Source organism: Prionailurus bengalensis, chromosome A3, assembly GCF_016509475.1.
Source record: "Prionailurus bengalensis isolate Pbe53 chromosome A3, Fcat_Pben_1.1_paternal_pri, whole genome shotgun sequence".
NCBI classification, from domain to species: domain Eukaryota; kingdom Metazoa; phylum Chordata; class Mammalia; order Carnivora; family Felidae; genus Prionailurus; species Prionailurus bengalensis.
In genome coordinates this window covers 58,423,087-58,441,051 of record NC_057354.1, presented here as the reverse complement: position 1 = coordinate 58,441,051, position 17,965 = coordinate 58,423,087, and the positions used below count along the sequence as shown (strand labels likewise).

Sequence of the window (17,965 nt, the reverse complement as noted above, 5' to 3'; positions counted from 1 at the left end):
AGTTGTGATACATGCTACAACACGGATGAACCTTGAAAGTATGCTAAATGAAGTCAGTCACAAAGAAGCAAATCGTGTCTGATTCTACTTTTATGAAATATCTAGAAGAGGCAAATTCTGAGACAGAAAGCAGATTAGAGGATACTAGGGGCTAGGAGAGAGGGGGAATGGGGAGTTATTCACTGGTTACAGAGTTTCTTCTTGGGGTGATGGAAAAGATTTGGAAACAGAGTGATGAGGGTTGCACAACAATATGAATATAATTAATGCCTCTGAATTGTATGCTTAAGGTGGTTAAAATGACACATTTTGTGTTATCTATGTTTTATCACAATAAAAATTTTTAACCCATATAAAGTGTTTTTTGTTTTAAAAAAGGTCATTTTTGGTAATTTATATTTTCCTAGAATATTTTCCCTTTCTCTAGATGATTAAATTTGTTGGTATGAATTTCTAGTTTTATCTTGTCCTTAATTTTATTTATCTTTCTCTTTTAATTGTACAAGCTTGCCAAAAGCTTATCTATTTTATTGTTTCTTTACCCCTCTTCCTTCCAAGAACTAGCTTTTGCTTCTATTGATGAAATATGTTTTTTCCTTTCCAATTAATTCTTCCTATTAAATTCACAAGTTTCTTTTTCAAGAATTATTTCATTGTCCTTTTTAACTTCCTATTTTTGTTGTGTAGTCCCCCTGCTGTCCTTTATTTCAAAATAATTCACAATTTCAGTGAAAATTTATCTTTTTATATTAGGGGTTAAACATTTTAAACAATGTTACAACAAACTGATTTTTTTTTTTTGGCTACCCTTTTGTTATTGCTCATTTCTAATTTTACTGCCTTACAGCCAGAGAATGTATCCTGTACATATAATTTGTACTTATTTTATTTATTTTTTGAGAGAGAGCTTGCACACATGCATGCATGCACATGCGTGAGTGGGGTAGGGGCAGAGGGAGAAGGGGAGACAGAATATCAAGCAGGCTCCAGGCCCAGCCTGAGGCTGGACATGGGGCTTGATTTCAAGATCATGACCAGAGCTGAAATCAAGAGTTGGAGGCTTAGCCAACTGAGCCACTCAGGTGCCCCTGATTTGTACATTTTAAACTGTATTGAGATTTTCCATGTGGTCGGATTCACAGTGGTATTCTGAGGTTAACAGAAAAGAATGCATGTGAACAAACATCCATGTATGTGTAAATATATATATGTGTGTTAGTAGTTAATTCTACTATTCAAATCTCCCACAGAAATACAGACTTTTTTTGTCTGTTTAATATTTCAATTTCTGAGAAAAGTATCTTAAAATGTTCCACCAAGATTTTGGATTTTCATTTTTTTGCATATTTGCATACATATTAAGGCTGTGTTATTAAGAGAGCAAAGATTTATGACAATATGTTTTCTTGGCAGATAGTGCTTTCTACCATTATGAAATATATTTTCTCATTCCATCTAATACTTTAGTCTTAAATCCTATTTTGTCTGGTATTGATATTGCCATACTTATTGTCTTTATTTTTTAACCTGTATAGCTTTTCATTTAAATGAGTATATGGTTTTATAGTAATTTTAGAAGACTTATAGTAAAATGAACTCCTTGACTCACCCCTCCCACTCTGATTTTCTCTCCGTTGAGACAACTACTTATTACTTTCATTGTTCTTCTGATAATTGCTTCCACATTTCTAAGTAATAACTTTTCCCACTGCTATCTCTTGGTTTTTTAGTTTTAGGTTTATCTGTTTCCTGTTGTAGAATGTTACTATTTAGCTCCCTTACATGACTCCATCACATTCCCATTTCCATTCGCCACATCCTCCCAAAACAGTTATAATTTTTGATTAGATCAATATCCAATATTCATTATGATGCCTATGAAAGTTATTTAGCATATTGTGATTATATATCCTTCTAAGTATAACTTTTTATTTTCCCTGGAGTTAATAAATTTCCCTCTTTGCTTGGTTAAGTACCTATCACTAATTCATTCCTAACTTTTCACCAGGAGTGTACATCTCCCCTCCACATCACAGTCTTCTCTCTGCCCTTTTGTGCCATTGGTTGATCTCAAGACCTGCTGCATTGCTGTCCTCCTTGGACTTCTCTGTATCTTCACCCTGAGCATTCCCTTGATCATTCTCCCGTGTTTTTATTACCAATTTAATTCATTATTCCCTCCTTTTGTTTCCCTTTCCTTTCTCTTTCCCTTCCCTTTCCTTTTTAAAAATTAATTAATTAATCGATTTTTTTACTCCCTTATTTTGGTGGAGCATATCCAAAGCTTCTTAGGACAGGAGACATAAGGGTAACCTGTCAGAAAATGTCTTTATTCTACTCTTGTATTTGATTGATAGTTTGGGGGGTATGTGTAGAACTCTATGTTGAAAATCATTTTTCTTCAGGATTTTGAAAGCATTGCTAGTTTCTAGACTTGCTGTTGAGATATGTGATGCCAGTGTGATTCTCACTCCTTTGTGGCCTGTTTTGTTTCCTGAAATCTTTTAGGATTTTTCTTTTGTACTGAGTACTCTGAAATTTCACTAAGAGTTGCTTTGGTATGAATCTCTTTTCATCCACTGTGCTGGGCACTAGTTGATGCTTTCCATCTAGAAATTCATGTCATTTATTTCAGGGGGATCTTTTTTGAGTTGATAATTTGATAATTTCTTTTCCTTCATTTCTCTTGGAAACTCCAATTTCTCAGGAAAATGAAACTGCTAGACTGATGCATTGATCCTCATTTCTAGTTCATTTTCATCCTTTTTCTTACTCACGCTCATCATTACTTCTACTTTCTAGGAGACTTTTTCAAATTTATCTTCTTATTCTTTCATTTTTTCATATGTGCTATTATTTTAACTTCCAAGACAACTTTTGAATGTTCCCTTGTTTGTAGTCTCTTGGTTTCTTGTTTTCATAGATACAATTATCTTCTTTTACTTCTCTGGACACATTGCTTTGTTTTGCTTCCTAAGTTTCTTGTACTTCAATATTTCTGTCTCCCCCAAATTTCATTTTTCTTTTGTTGATTTTTGATTTGTTTTCTGCTTATATGTGGAGGCTTTCTTGGAATATCTGGTAATCCTTAGATGATCTTTCATAATCAAGAGCAAGTCACTTAACAGCTTACTTGCAAGGCCCCTATGTGTGGATGTGGCTTGTTTCTTAGTGGGTATGCTATTAAGGAGATCTGTCTGGGCAGTGTAGTTGGAGGACCCCCACCATCAATATCTGAAAGTCTTTCTCTTAGACTAATCAGATTCCTGACTAGTCACGCCTGTGTAATAGTGCAGACTACGAGCATTCTTGGAGCCAAATGGAGGAAGGAGACCAGGGGCTTTCACTTTATACTACCTTATGGTAGCATTTCCCTTAAGCTTACTGTACTTAGTACGGTTCCTCATTCCTCACCTAAGCCCTGAGTCCAGGTTTACTCTAGTTCATTCTCGCTCTAGCATTATGTAGAGGTGGGAAGTATAGTTGGAGATCTAACTACACTATAGATAAACTTCAATCAATAATCCTATTTTTAGCCTTACATATACCCCACCTTCCATAGTCAGACTGGTGCTGGTGACTCGTACTTTTGAGCCTTCCTGATACTCTGTGTCTGTGGTACAAAGTTGTCTACTTCTGGGTTCTTCCCCCACTGCCGAACAGGCATGAGTTTTTTGTTTTGTTTTTGTTTTTTTAATCATTTACCAATTAGATGTCTAACTGCTTTCCTTTCCCCAAGATGTTGCTTCATGACTTTGCCTTTACAGATCTATGTCTATATATTTAAAAAGTTCCCTTTAGGGGTGCCTGGGTGGCTCAGTCGGTTGAGCGTCCGACTTCAGCTCAGGTCATGATCTCACGGTCCGTGAGTTCGAGCCCCGTGTCAGGCTCTGTGCTGACTGCTCAGAGCCTGGAGCCTGTTTCAGATTCTGTGTCTCCCTCTCTCTCTGACCCTCCCCCGTTCATGCTCTGTCTCTCTCTGTCTCAAAAATAAATAAATGTTAAAAAAAAAATTAAAAAAATAATAAAAAGTTCCCTTTACTATAACTTTAGTGGGTTTTTAGTTGGAAGTGGCAGCATCTTTAATCCATCATATTTACTCAATATTCCCCATTTATTTTCACTAGTATTTGCTTGCCCTATCTTGTTTTTTGTACTGTTCTTGTATTTTCCAACTTTAAATCTGTTGTTTTGTTCCAGGTGTCTCTTACAGTAATAATTAGAGCTAATATTTATTGAGCACACTACTTTTTAGGCACTTTAAATATATTATACATGTATTGGGGTACAGATATTATACATGCTTTATCTCATTTTTTTTTTTAATTTTTTTTTCAATGTTTATTTATTTTTGGGACAGAGAGAGACAGAGCATGAACGGGGGAGGGGCAGAGAGAGAGGGAGACACAGAATCGGAAACAGGCTCCAGGCTCTGAGCCATCAGCCCAGAGCCCGACGCGGGGCTCGAACTCACGGACCGCGAGATCGTGACCTGGCTGAAGTCGGACGCTTAACCAACTGCGCCACCCAGGCGCCCCGCTTTATCTCATTTAATACACACAACAATACTATGAAATAAGTGGTATATACTATTCTTATGTTCACTTTACATGTACCTACTAAGTAGTGTACCCAAGATGGAAATCCATAGCCTGTACTAGTGTACTAATTACTGTAATACTAGTAATGGCATCTAGATTTTTAAAATCCATTAGTGCCTTTGTCCTTTAACAGGGGAATTTCAACCCATCATCTTTAACATGTATGAAATATGTTCTTACTATATGCAGTAAATTATTATAAAAATAATATTATTAGTAAAAATTCACTTTCTTTTCCATCTCTGATGTTGGGTTTTAGCCAATTGAATATTTGTGGCCTCTCTCTCCTTTTCCCTCGGCCACGAACACAGACGCATCTCAGATAAGGCTGCTCCCTAATTTTAGGTACTAGAATGAGAAAAAACATGGAACACACCCACAGCCTGAAATAGCGTCATACCCAAGCTATGACCATCATGAAATGTGAGCTGGAAATTAATGTTTACTGTTACAATCTACTGAAATTTTTGAGCTGTTTGATACAGCATCTTTTATCTTCTGCATCTATAAAAACTTTTCTTTTGCTGATGTACATTCTTCAATATTCTCTTTCTAAGACCTGTGGAATACAGACTTTCTTAATTTTAAAATGTCTTTATTTTGACCTCCCACTTGAACATTAGCTTGGCCAGGCATAAAATTTAAAGTTGGAAGTAATTTTAATTTGGAATTTTGAAGTTAGTTTTTAATTTTTGGCCAATATCCCCCTGTACCCCATGTCTATTGTTTCTAATGTTGATTTGAGTTTCATTCCTTTATAGATCACCTGTTTTATTTCTAGAAGTTTTAGGAATTTCTCCTTATTCTTGGAATTTAAAAATTTTAAGATGACTTTTCTGGATTATTTTTCCTTTTTTTCTTGCTCAATACAAAGTGGACTCTTAAATCTGAAAATTCATATTTTCCATCACTTCTGGGAAATTTTCTTCAATTATTTTTCTGAATATTTCTTCCTTTCTTTTGTCTCGGTTACCTTTAGAACTGCTGCAGGAAAAATGTGCAATTCTCTGTCTTCCATGCCTTGTACTTTGTATCTCATAATTGACCATTGTCATTACTTTATCCTTTAGAACTACATTTAGGGAGAATTTCTTGGTTGATCTTATACTTTCAGCTGAATCCACTCTTCTACTTAGCCCAATTATTTAATATTTAGTTCATAAATTATTACAAGGTATTAAAGTCAAGATTCAAATCCAGAGTCTGTGCTGTTAACTACCACATTACTAGTAAATGGTATTTTTTTTCTTCAATGTAATTGGAGTCTTTGTCCTTTATTAAATAAATTTTAACCCACCTACAGTTATTGGGATAATTGACATGTACAAATGTACTCTTATCAGCTTAAGGACATGAAAACCTTTAAATTTTCTCTGAGGATATAATTTATAAAGTATTTCTTTTTCCTTTCCTACGTTAAAGTTATTTACTTGGGGTTTGTTTGTGTCTTTTTTTTTTCTTCAATGTGATTCTGATGCCTTTCTTTTCTCAATGTTTTTTTTCCCCACAAATAACTAGGTTAATCTTGGCTTTTTGCATTCATATTTTAGAGTCTCTCTTCATCTGTCATTTAATGTTTTGATTAGAATAGTCTGCCTCCTTCTGATTGTGAAGAAGGATCAGGATCTGGGATTAGGCTGGCATAAGAAGCTTGTCTTCTGGATCTTTCTCCCTCCCTCATTTGTTCTCTAGAGTCCTAGCCCCATTACCTATGTGGTCCCCCATGCCAAATCTCCCACTTAGGAGAAGGATTCTTGTACTTGGGAAGCAAATATGGAGTCAACTCTTTCTACCTCTTTCTTCTGTCCTCCAATGTCCCTATGAAGATCTAGAAGCACTTCAGAGTCCACCTGTTTCCTTCTTTAACCCCAACATGATGAATATTTCTCTTTTGAACGCAGTTCTAAAGGTTTTAACCTAGGGACACACATTGCTGTCACCACTGGATGTACAGTGAAAGAAGGAGAAGGGAAAAGACTGTTCAAAATATAGTTATTTAACTTACTGCCCTCACAACTGTTTGAAAGTCCAGGCTTGTTCTTTGTATTCATTTATGCTGAGTGTTGAGAAATTTTAGAATTGCTTATGTGGCCATGAATTTTAAACAGGATTTTCCTTTTCTTGTTTTGCCATCAACTCAGTCCTATTCACCCTTTGTCTTCTAGGAATTCCTAAAATTTCTGGAGTATGAAATTTTTTTTTCTTGTGTTTTTGTGTTGCTATTGTTCTTAGTTATTTTTTTTTAATTTTTTTAAGGTTTATTTATTTTTGAGAGAGATAGAGATAGAGTGCTAGCAGGAGAGGGCAGAGAGAGTAGTAGACACAGAATCTGAAGCAGGCCCCAGGCTCTGAGCTGTCAGCACAGAGCCTAATGTGGTGCTCAAACTCACGAACCATGAGATCATGACCTAAGCCAAAGTCAGATGTTGAACTGACTGAGCCACCCAGGTGCCCCTCTTTTAGTTATTTCTTTAATGGAGGGAGGGATAAAATATAACTTTAGTTCTTCATTTAGCCAACAATTCAGTCCTTCATTTTAAAAACACATTTTTAGTGCCTTAAACAAAGTAAGGAAAGGGAAAAAGATACGTTTGTGGGTAAATTGCTTCTTCATAGCCACTTCCAACAGGCTTGAGTGAGGGACCTTTATCATAAGTCTTATAGTCCACACCCACTGGAGACTATGATGCTTGGCCAAATCAGTTAACTACTTTTTGAATTTTTTGGTACACTCTCCCTTTTGGTTTTCACTTGCTCTCTTCCCTCAATCCACCTTTCACTTAACTTGAATATGCAGAGTTGTCAAGTAGTCTATTTTCTCCTAGATAGAAAATCATCTAAGACATTAGTCTGTATTAAAATGTTAGGAATTTAATATATTTTCCTCATCAGTAATATATGTACTTTTAAAATGATGAATAAAGGAAAGCAATTCTCATCCTAAGGGCTTGCTATGAGCTGAATGTGCCCTCCAAAATTCATGTGTTGAAATACTAATGCCCAATGTGATGTTATTAGGAGGTGGGGCCTTTGGAAGGCAATTAGGTCATGAGGGTGAAGCCTTCATGAATGGGATCAGTGCCTTTACAAAAAGACATGAGAGAGCTTGCTTCTGCTCTCTCTACTCTTTCTGCTTTGAGGATACAATGAGAAATCAGTGGTCTGCAACCTAGACAAGGTCCTCATTGGAACCTGACCATGCTGGTGCTCTAATCTGACTTCCAGCCTCCAGAACTGTGAAAAACAAAGTTCTAAAAAATTTCTGTGGTTTATAAGGTACCCAGTTTATGGTATTTGGTTATAGCAGCCTAAACTAAGATAGGGGTAAATAGGTAATGGTGGCACTTCAGATATTTCAGAGACAAAGCTCTTGAAAGCATAATTTTCAGACCATTGCCACTTTGTCTATTCATAAACATATAAATGGAATACTCCAGCAGCTTTAACCAAGTGTGCAATGTGAACTGCTGACAGTCATTTATTTTCTTTCTTAGTCCTCTACAGTAAAAGACAGTAATAATGCTTATTATTACTATTTTGAACAAAAGTCAGTGTAGTCCCCTGAATATTTGCTGGGGGTAGCTGGTTGGGTATTTGTAAATGGGCACCTTTGGAAAAGTGGAGGGTATGATGGGTGAGTGTGCAAGGGAGGGATTTCGTTTTTACTTCAATGTCTTCTGACATCTCTACAGAAATAGCGCAAAGACAACAATAATTTCCAAAAGCCCTCCTCCCTGCTTTGTGATCTGTCATGTTAGGAATTTCCTTGGAAGGAGAGAACTCCACTGCATACCTGTGGTTGGGAGGATTCATCCACACTGAAGGGGTCAATCTATAGAGCAGGGTCCACTCACTGGGGTATGTACATGAAATAGGTTAATTATTTCTGACAACTGCCCCTAATAATTGGATCCCCCTTACACTGGTGGCAAGGATCTTATGGTCTTGTCCAGATTCCATACCTTTCCTGCCACTTTTGGGTTTTTAACAACTCCCTTGATTTTCACTTAATTGCTTTGATTAGCTTGGACTAAAGAGCTCTGATCTATCCTCCTTAATTTGAGCTACTTAACCATTTTGATTCCTGTCCAACACATCAGTGTTTCTTTTAAACTGAGGTATAACACATACTAATCTTAAAGTGTACACTAAGATGAATTTTTACATTTGTATACAACCCAACCAGCCAGATTAAGTTATGGACTGCTAGCCATGACTGGCTAACCTAATAGTTTTACTATTATTAAGTTTAGAATGAGTGAGCATACCACTGTAGTGTCACATGATATAAAATGAAAAAAAGTTGCACAATCCCATCACAGTTTAGAATTAGAAAAGTCAAGATAACAGATTTGCTATAATACTACTATCTTTGCATGCTTTTTCTAGAGCTATCTATGTAGGAACACCATGCAAAAGATATTTTTAATGTTGAACATGTTATAACATGCAAATTAAAACATAAAATATTAAAGCCTCTGTGTTAGCCACACTTTTACTCATCTTCTCCATCAGAGTCAGTTTCAGGGTTCAACATGTTATTCTCTATTTTCTCCTGGGTGCCCACCATAGTTATTTTAAATTCAGAGAGGCACCTAAACCCACATAATAACCAAGTCCCTGCAAATCTACAGCTAGAACTTACTTTTTAAAAAAATATTTTATTTTTAAGTAATCTCTACACCTAATGTGGGGCTTGAACTCACAACCCCAAGATCAAGAGTGGCATACTCTATCAACTGAGCCAATCAGGTGCCTCTACAACTTAACTTCTTTTACAAATTGTCTCATGTTTTCAATTCCTGCCCCAGTTTACTACTGTGTAAGAGAAGTGAGTATTTGGTAAAGTTTAAATCGTGTGCATGTGTGTGCGTGTAACATTAAATACATCTGAAATATATTGGCAAACCTGGGACTACTCTCTTTTAGTAGGTTTGTTTTTCTTCATTTTTAGTGAATTTAAGTGTGCATCATACATGATGATCCTTGGCTTTCCAGTTTCGACATTCCAAAATGGTGTACAGATTCACACTTGGGGTTGAGCCTGTTTGCCCTTGTTCAAACCAACAAACTGGGCATTGTTTTTGCACCATCATTCAGAGCTCTAAATAGTTGTCAAGAATGTGTAACCAGACATGTAATTACCCAAAGTGCCCTTTTTCAGACCCCATGTTAACTAAGTGCATTCCCCTCATTTCTCACATTTACCAGGCTTGTTAGTGTCTCAAGATTGCTAGCCCAAAAGCTCAGAACTATCTGTGTCTAGGGCAGCATCTATTGGCTGGAATTCAGCAAATGTAGAAGAATAAAGATAATTACTTGTAGAGCAAGTTCAAGGGTTCCTTAATATAATACCAAGTTACTTCCACTTGTTGAGTGACAGAATCTTTTACATAAAGGATTTTCTCTTGGAGAGAGGCAGCCTGATGTAGGAGAGCAGGACAAGTTAGACATGGTCTAGGCTTCTCTGCATAAAGTGGTGTGACCTTGAATAAGTCAGTACCCTCACCTAAATATGACCATCATTCTCTGAAAAATGCCAATAGTCATAAAGCTATATCATTCCAAGGATGTTACAAAGATCAGAGGAAATACTGAGCAGGAAAACCCTTTGTTAACTAGTAAATGTCCTGCAATCTTTACAACTGCTTTATTTATTGAGAAGCAGTAGTTTCATGCTTTCTAAGGACCACTGAACTCATAGCCTTGAACAGGCAGTGCACATCCTCTGTTCCAGCCCTTCTCTGTAGAGTGAGGGTCCTCCTTGGACCCCACTGGGAGATATCAGGTGACTACCCATAAGGTATGTCTTGAGAAGTGATGGATGATCTACATTTCCCCACAATACCTCCTGTACTAGAGCCTGTATTGGAACTTGAAATACCCACTTTGAAACCTTCCCATCTCATAATTTGGCAGAGCCTTTTTAGAGAGTGACAAAATATACCAAGAACTTTAAAAATGTTCATAGTCTTTGATTTTGCAATTCCACTCCCAGGGATTTATCTTGAGGAAATCCTAGCATGTGTGCTATTTAAAATAGTGACTGATTAGAAATAACCAAAGTACCCAACACCACATGATTGGTTAAATAAATTATATTACAGTCAATGCAGCCATTAAAAATTAGATTGTAACAGAATATTTAATGATGTTGAAATGTTCCTAATATATGAAGTGAAAAGGAGGTCACCTAACTGTACAATTCTGATTATATTAAACACACACTCCCACACACATGCACACCCACACATGTGTTTGCTTAGAAAAACAAAGTAAATATATTAAGTGTTAATGATTATTGGTAAGGATTATTGGTTAATTTTGTATTTTAGTATTTTATTTTATATTTCCCCATATTTTCTTCAAGGAATACATATTATATTTATAATCAGAGAAGGTAATTTTTTTAAGTTTCTTTTGCATTAGAGAATTAAGTCTTCAAAAACTTGGTAAAAATGTGTAAGTTACCTAAAACTTACTGGTCAAAAGCATAAGTTGTCCATGTGAATCTAGTTTTTAATCCTGGATTTGCTACGTTCTAAATGGCAATCAGGGCCAAATCACTTAATGTTTCTACATCTTGGTTTTCCTTCTACGACATGGGGATAGAAAAAGTGTCTGCTACTCAGGGTCATTGAGGATGAAATAATGTAGATAAAGTCCTGGCACACGGTGAACACCCGATAAAGTAGGGCTATTACTACTACCAGTAGCAGTGCTGGGAGAGCTACTACATTCCGCTGCACACTACCCCTGTGACATCATCACAGGTAGTGTATCAGTCTGATTTGTAGCTACCTTCTTGCAGAGTAGAGAGGGGGAGTTGGGAGCAGAAAATGTTAAGGATTCAGGGGCCTCAGAGCTCTCCACTCAGTGGGGAGAAGCGATATTCTTTTGTATCCAGATAAAATCCTTGAGAGCAAAAACTGCCCCACTTTAACTTTCCTGACTTACAATGTTCAGAGTAGCCCAATACCAGCTGCTGGAGGAACAACATATTCTAATTTCCTGACTTGTACATAGTAAAGTTTCATTGTATTGACAGAGTCTTGCATTTAATTTCCTTAGCTTTTTAGACACAAAGCATTCCTAACAAGAAATTGGAAATAAAAGGGAATAACTACACAATGGAATACACACGCTGATTTGAATATGTCACTGAATCTCATAAATACTCGTTAAAATAAATGCATGGATGTAACAAGGGAAATAAATAGTTTTGCTTCCAAAAGCAATATGATCATACTTAGAAAATATAAAGAAAGTCATCCTCATTTTATCCATGCCACACTATATTCCCTTATTTATATTATTACATCAAGAACTTCTGTCAAACTTAGCAAAAGACAGAGTTCTTTCAAAAAATTAAATAAACATGCTTAAATTTCAATTTAAAACAAGAAGCTATTTCTAGCAACGCAGTGGGAAAAAGTCACAAAGAATAGTTCAAAGCCAGTAAGACACTATTTTAAAACATTTAGCTAATTTACAAATATCCCAGCCAAACTGGAGATTACTCAGTGCTGAAAAGTATTGCTTCTGGCTTTACAACAAGCAAATTAATTTCTATTTGGACCATTTCTTCTTTAGTTTTCTTCTGCCTTTTCCCCCAGTCATCTGTTATATACTTGTAAAATGGTCTAAGAATTTTTTTTTTTTATCTAACTTAAAGGTAATTCTTTATGGTGATTTACAAACTGAAGTCATTCATTATAATAAAGTCAGTCTATTTGAAAAATGAAAGTAACTTGTAGCTAATGGTTAGAAGAAAGTTTTGTGTGATTTTTAAATTTTGATGGATTTAATACAGTGCTACAAACTCAGTATATGCCTAATAAATACATGTTAGATAAGGAGAGGAATGGCAAGAGGGACGGTGAGGAAGTCACAGCAAAAACTATCAAAAACCACTGCTTTTCTAAACCATCCATGTGCTAAACTGGAAACCACTACATGAGGGTAAGAAAGAATAATAGTCTTCAACTTCTCTAAGAAATATCGAAATCATTAAATTACTGTTATAGGTTGAATTATGTTCTCCCCAAAAAAGATATGTTGAATTCCTAAACTCCAGTACCTCAGATTGTGTCCTTATTTGGAAGCAGGGTGGTTGAAGATATAATTAGTTAAGATATTGTCATCCTGGAATAGGGTGGACCCTTAATTCAATATGACTGGAGTCCTTTTGAGAAGCTGGCCATGTGAAGACACAGACAAGGAGAACGCCACATGATTGGACCTATGCAGCTGTGAGCCAACGAACACCAAAAATTGCCAGCAAACTACCAGGAGTGCAGGGAAGGACTGACTCTCCTACAGGTTTCAGAGGTAATGTTGCCTACCAATACCTTGATTTCAGACTTCCGGCCTTCAGATTGTGAGACAAAACATTTCTGTTTTAAGCCATCCAGTTTGTGATATTTTGTTAGGGAAGCCCTAGAAACTAATACAATTACTTTATTTCATTTTCTTTTAAAATTTAAGTTTGTATTTTTTTTTTAAGTTTATTTATGTATCTTGAGAGAGACCAAGAGAGTGCAAGTGGGGGAGGGGCAGAGAGAGAGGGAAAAGTCTCTAGCAGGATCCACACTGTCAGCACAGAGCCTGACCATGGAGCTCGAACCATGCAGCCGTGAGACTGTCACCTGAACAAAAACTAAGAGTTGGATACTCAACTGACTGAGCCACCCAGGTGCCCCTAAGTTTGTATTTTTTAATTCATAAAATAGATATGCTGCTAAAGGGAATTTGTAGAATCACTTCTTGAAAGGAAAAAAAATGTCACAGTTTTGTCAGCCAAAAAGTACTAAAATTTGATGTATTTCCTCCCAATTTTTCCTTGGAATAGTTTTTAGCTTTTGTGCAGCTATGACTATAATCTCATACAAACTTACAGTGATATTTTCAATTAGCATTACAACATACATTTCTCTATTATTAGACTTTTCATAAACATTCTTTAAATTTGTCAATATAAGCAGTGTTGCCCAGATTATTGTTTGTAACTCTATTTTATAATTCTCCTGTTTTAACTTTCTCATTCTTTTGCATCGACTCTGAGAAATTAAAAATGATCATCTCATCAACTTCTCCATAATGTGCTGTGTGAAAAACAGGAGGTAGGTTATTTAGTAAAAAACAGGCTGTCAAATAGACCCTAATAGATCACAGTCACACTTATAGACAGGAATCCTCAGATCTGTGTAGAAGATGTAGTAGGAGAGTGAAACATTTGATAATAATGAACCAGTTTGTGAATATTTGGTCTCATGCACCAGTCTGGGTGCTCTAACCACCATGACAATGCAGCTTCTGGTAGTATGGAATACAGACCCTAGGTTTCCTGATTCCCACTCCTGCATCATTTCTACTCAGGTCATGGCCATGATTTAAAAATGCCTAATGTGCTGCTTAGTTTTGAACTCAGCATAAACCTATCTAACAGATATCTGTGTCATATTATCATAGAAATCTTGGTTCTAAGTATACCTTCGCTTGAGATTTGTAAACTTTTCTTAGCCATGGAAATCTTGTCTTCATAAACTGTTACTCATATTCCCAATTTATAAAGCATAGAAAAGCAGAACCTGTGTGATGGCAGGGAAGCAGCAATAATCTCAGCAGCCCTATTACTAACTCCCTTGACCTCCCTTGGGATAGAGGCAGCCCCTGAACTGCCTCCAAGGAACCCTAAGGTTCAGAGAAACACTTTTTGTAAAAGAGAACACATAGTCTAGTTCTTTATCCACTTTGTGTTTAAAATGGCTATGCAGAAAGGGATTTTCTTTCTTTTTAAAAAAATTTTTTTTAATGTCTATTTTTTTTTTAGAGAGAGAGAGAGAGAGAGAGAGAGAGAGAGAGAAAGTGGGGGAGGGGCAGAGAGAGAGGGAGACACAGAATCTGAAGCAGGCTCCAGGCTCTGAGCTGTCAGCACTGAGCCCGATGCGGGGCTCGAACTCATGAATCATGAGATCGTGACCTGAGCCGAAGTCCTTGGACACTTAACTGAATGCGACACACAGGCACTCCAGAAAGGGATTTTCTTAAGGTCGGAAGTGTGTAAAGAATTAAGTTATGAAAAACAGCTTTTCAATTTTTCCTAGGCCACTGGTTCTCTCTTCTGAATGACTGTCTTGTTCCCAGTTCCTGGAAATTTCAAAATGGGCAGTGACATTTCTAACTTGGCTTATGTTGTAGCCTTTTCCAAAGTATTCCCTCTTTAATTCTTCTTGCCATCTATTGGTGCCCCATTTTCTCTTCATTTTGTCCTCTCTACATAATTGAAGAGCAAAGTTGTGATTCTAAAGATCATTTTTGTGTAGCACTTCTCCACAAACACTATTATAAATCTGAAGCCAGCTAATAATGATAAGTTCTAATGCAATAAAAGATGCAATTCTGTGAGAATAAGTGGTTTTTCCTTTTTGTGACTCTGATTTGCATTTCCAGGAGTGATAAAGACTTTATGCTGATCCAAACAAACTTTCTCATCCAGCTCTTCCTCTCCCCAACACCAGGGGCCCCACTCCCAACTAACCTCAAGGAGCTGTCTTTAGCCAACAATTAGGTGATCCAGGTGATCCATGTCAGTCATTGCTGGCTTCTCGATCTGGTCCTGATGATTAGTTGGCCACTAAATATAGAACACAGACATAGATGAGAAGATGAAAATGACAATTATATTTGTTCAAAAGAATAAGAAAGGCCTCAAATTTTGTAATTCATAAATATGGCATTTACAGTTCATAGTTTGTCATCGGTAGGTCACCACTTAATCTTTTTTATAGAGCACACTTTATAGAGTATGGAATATTTTGAGAGTAGAATCACTATAATCAACTGAGAACTGCAAATCAATAGGACTGGCCAACTTGCACTAATGGAGCCTTGTGATTCATTAATTTTTAAAGGGATAAACTTGATTATGATTGAACTCCTCTTCAATGGAGGTTCTGATGCATACTGGCCAGGATCTGATCTATTTCAGTGGTGACATATTAAATAACTGAACATGAGAGAGGCCCATTGGTCTAGTCATTTCCTGAGATTTCACTGTAGAGGACACAAATATATGATCAAATATAAATAAAAACTGTTATCTCTTAAGCTAGCAGGACTACCTTGGTCTACCCTTGGCAGAGCCTCTGATTTCATTCACCAAACCCTCTATCAAAAACAGACATACTTGACAACTATTTAATGTCCCCAACCAGCTTCTCCTAACTACTTCCTATGGCTCACATCTTGATTTCTAAGGCTACGGCTATCTCTGACTTCATTCTTGAGACCCCTTGAGGATTTTTTACATAAAGGACTTTTCACAGTGGAAGTTGATTGAAGCAATCCTTATATGCTTATTTGCAAAATACAAATTTACAAAAAGGCTAAGTTAAGGGACAGTAACCCCCCTCATACAACATTTCAAATAGGTTTTCTAGAACTAGCAAGTTCCTCTGTGTTTAAAACACTGTTCTGTTTTTTATTTTATTTTTTTTTCAACGTTTTTTATTTATTTTTGGGACAGAGACAGAGCATGAATGGGGGAGGGGCAGAGAGAGAGGGAGACACAGAATCGGAAACAGGCTCCAGGCTCTGAGCCATCAGCCCAGAGCCCGACGCGGGGCTCAAACTCACGGACCGTGAGATCGTGACCTGGCTGAAATCGGATGCTTAACCGACTGCGCCACCCAGGCGCCCCATGTTCTGTTTTTTAAATATATGTTTACAGAAAACTTTTCCTGAACTCATAAAGTAAGAGGAATCTACATTTTCTTTTTCTAGCTAGCTAGGTCCATCTAGCCCAGCTGCCCAGAGTAAAACCTGCTCCTTAACATACTCCTCACTGGCTCATCTCCATGTTTCACTTTTCCTTCTCCTTCACTTGGACTTACTGTGATCATCTCTCAAATAAACTACCTGCACCAAATCTCTGTCTCAGGATCTCCTTTTGGGAGGTCTGAACTAAGAGAACTTCCTCATGACAGAAGTGACAACATCAACAGCCCTGGTAGCTAGGGTAGGATGTCTGTTTTGCCTGTGATCTGCTTCTTCTTTTGTTGCCCTTTGATCTGCTTCTGCACCCTACGCCTTCCATCCTGTTGTGCACTAGAGTAGTTGCTTCCTTTTAATTCAACTGATACACCAGTCAAAAAAGATTCTGACTCTACCAATGCTCAAAGTTGGCTTTTAAAGAGCTGAGCTTTGCTGCCAAATCTACAGCATTCCACAAGTTCCATTAACTTCCATTGCTCATATCAACCCTCTTCCACTCTGGTTAAAAGGTATGAGCAGTTGTAGGACTGAGGCCAGGGTGATGATATAAATGTGAGTTTTTAAGGTCCTGAGAGGATCTTTCAATCATTTCCATCCAAGTCCTTAATCTCACATGTTAGAAAACTGAGAGACAGAGAGGGTAAGCATTTGCTTAACACTTTGTCTATCAGAGAAGAGCAACTTAGATCTCTGACTCCTAACCTATGCTTTTCCCTTTCTGGGATTTTCCTGAACACATTCCACCACTGCTTCCTTTGTTTGACTCAATTCCCCCTGCTCACTACCACTTCCATCATTTATTTCCAGTTGACCTAAGCCCTCACTGGCCCTGAGCCCTTAAGTTATAATCATGTAGTCCAGTTTCACAGATCTTCTGCCCTTCTTGCCCTCATACGGAGGTTGAAAATTTCTACCAATATTTTTGCAACAAAGAAAAAACTATGAAATAAGTGAAGTGATATACAGGGAGTTGTCACTGACGACCTCTTGCATAATTGAGTTCCCCTTGGGACTTGTGTGACTGGGTAACTGTCGTGTGGCCCATTGTACCCTGGGAAGATACACATTTGTATCTCATGGCCTGCTGAATACATGAGCATCTAACCTGCCTGTGGAGCTCTTGAAAGCCAAGGCTAGGCTGTTTCTCCCTTGACTTGACTGATAATCTGGCTTCTGTTTTTAACCTCCACATCACCCAAGCTTTAGCTTTTCTGGTCCCACCTAACCTGTCTAGCTTTACCTCTCAGGGTCTTCTGAATCGAGTCTTCTGGCCCAGTGTGGCCAGGTTCCTAATTTTTCCAACTTCACATTCCTTGTCTAAGCAAGCTATCTTTTCTTCCAGCCTAAAATGCCAAGTTAGCATTTATTTTCCAGATTATTATTTTGATTGTCTTTTTGGGTCAGTTTATTTTGTGGTCTCAAAGAGATTCTTAGGAACAAGGGCCATGACTTAAGTCTACTTCTTGGTACCACACAGCATATGGCTTATTATGGACTGAATGCTTGTGTCCCCCTTGTGTTGAAACTCTAAGCCCCAATGAGGCTATATTTGTATATGGGGCCTCTAAGGAAATAATTAAGGTTAAATT

The 17,965-nt window shown here is 37.2% G+C and overlaps 1 protein-coding gene across 3 annotated transcripts in view; it reads right to left on the bottom strand.

Annotated features, from left to right (window-relative positions):
• RFX8 (regulatory factor X8) overlaps positions 1-17,965 on the bottom strand; it is a 257,473-nt gene that overhangs the window by 236,221 nt on the left and 3,287 nt on the right. For all 3 annotated transcript variants that reach the window (XM_043603128.1, XM_043603129.1, XM_043603130.1), the window contains exon 3: positions 15,142-15,237. The gene's annotated coding sequence lies outside the window, so the exon portion shown is untranslated. The remainder of the gene's footprint in view (positions 1-15,141; positions 15,238-17,965) is intronic.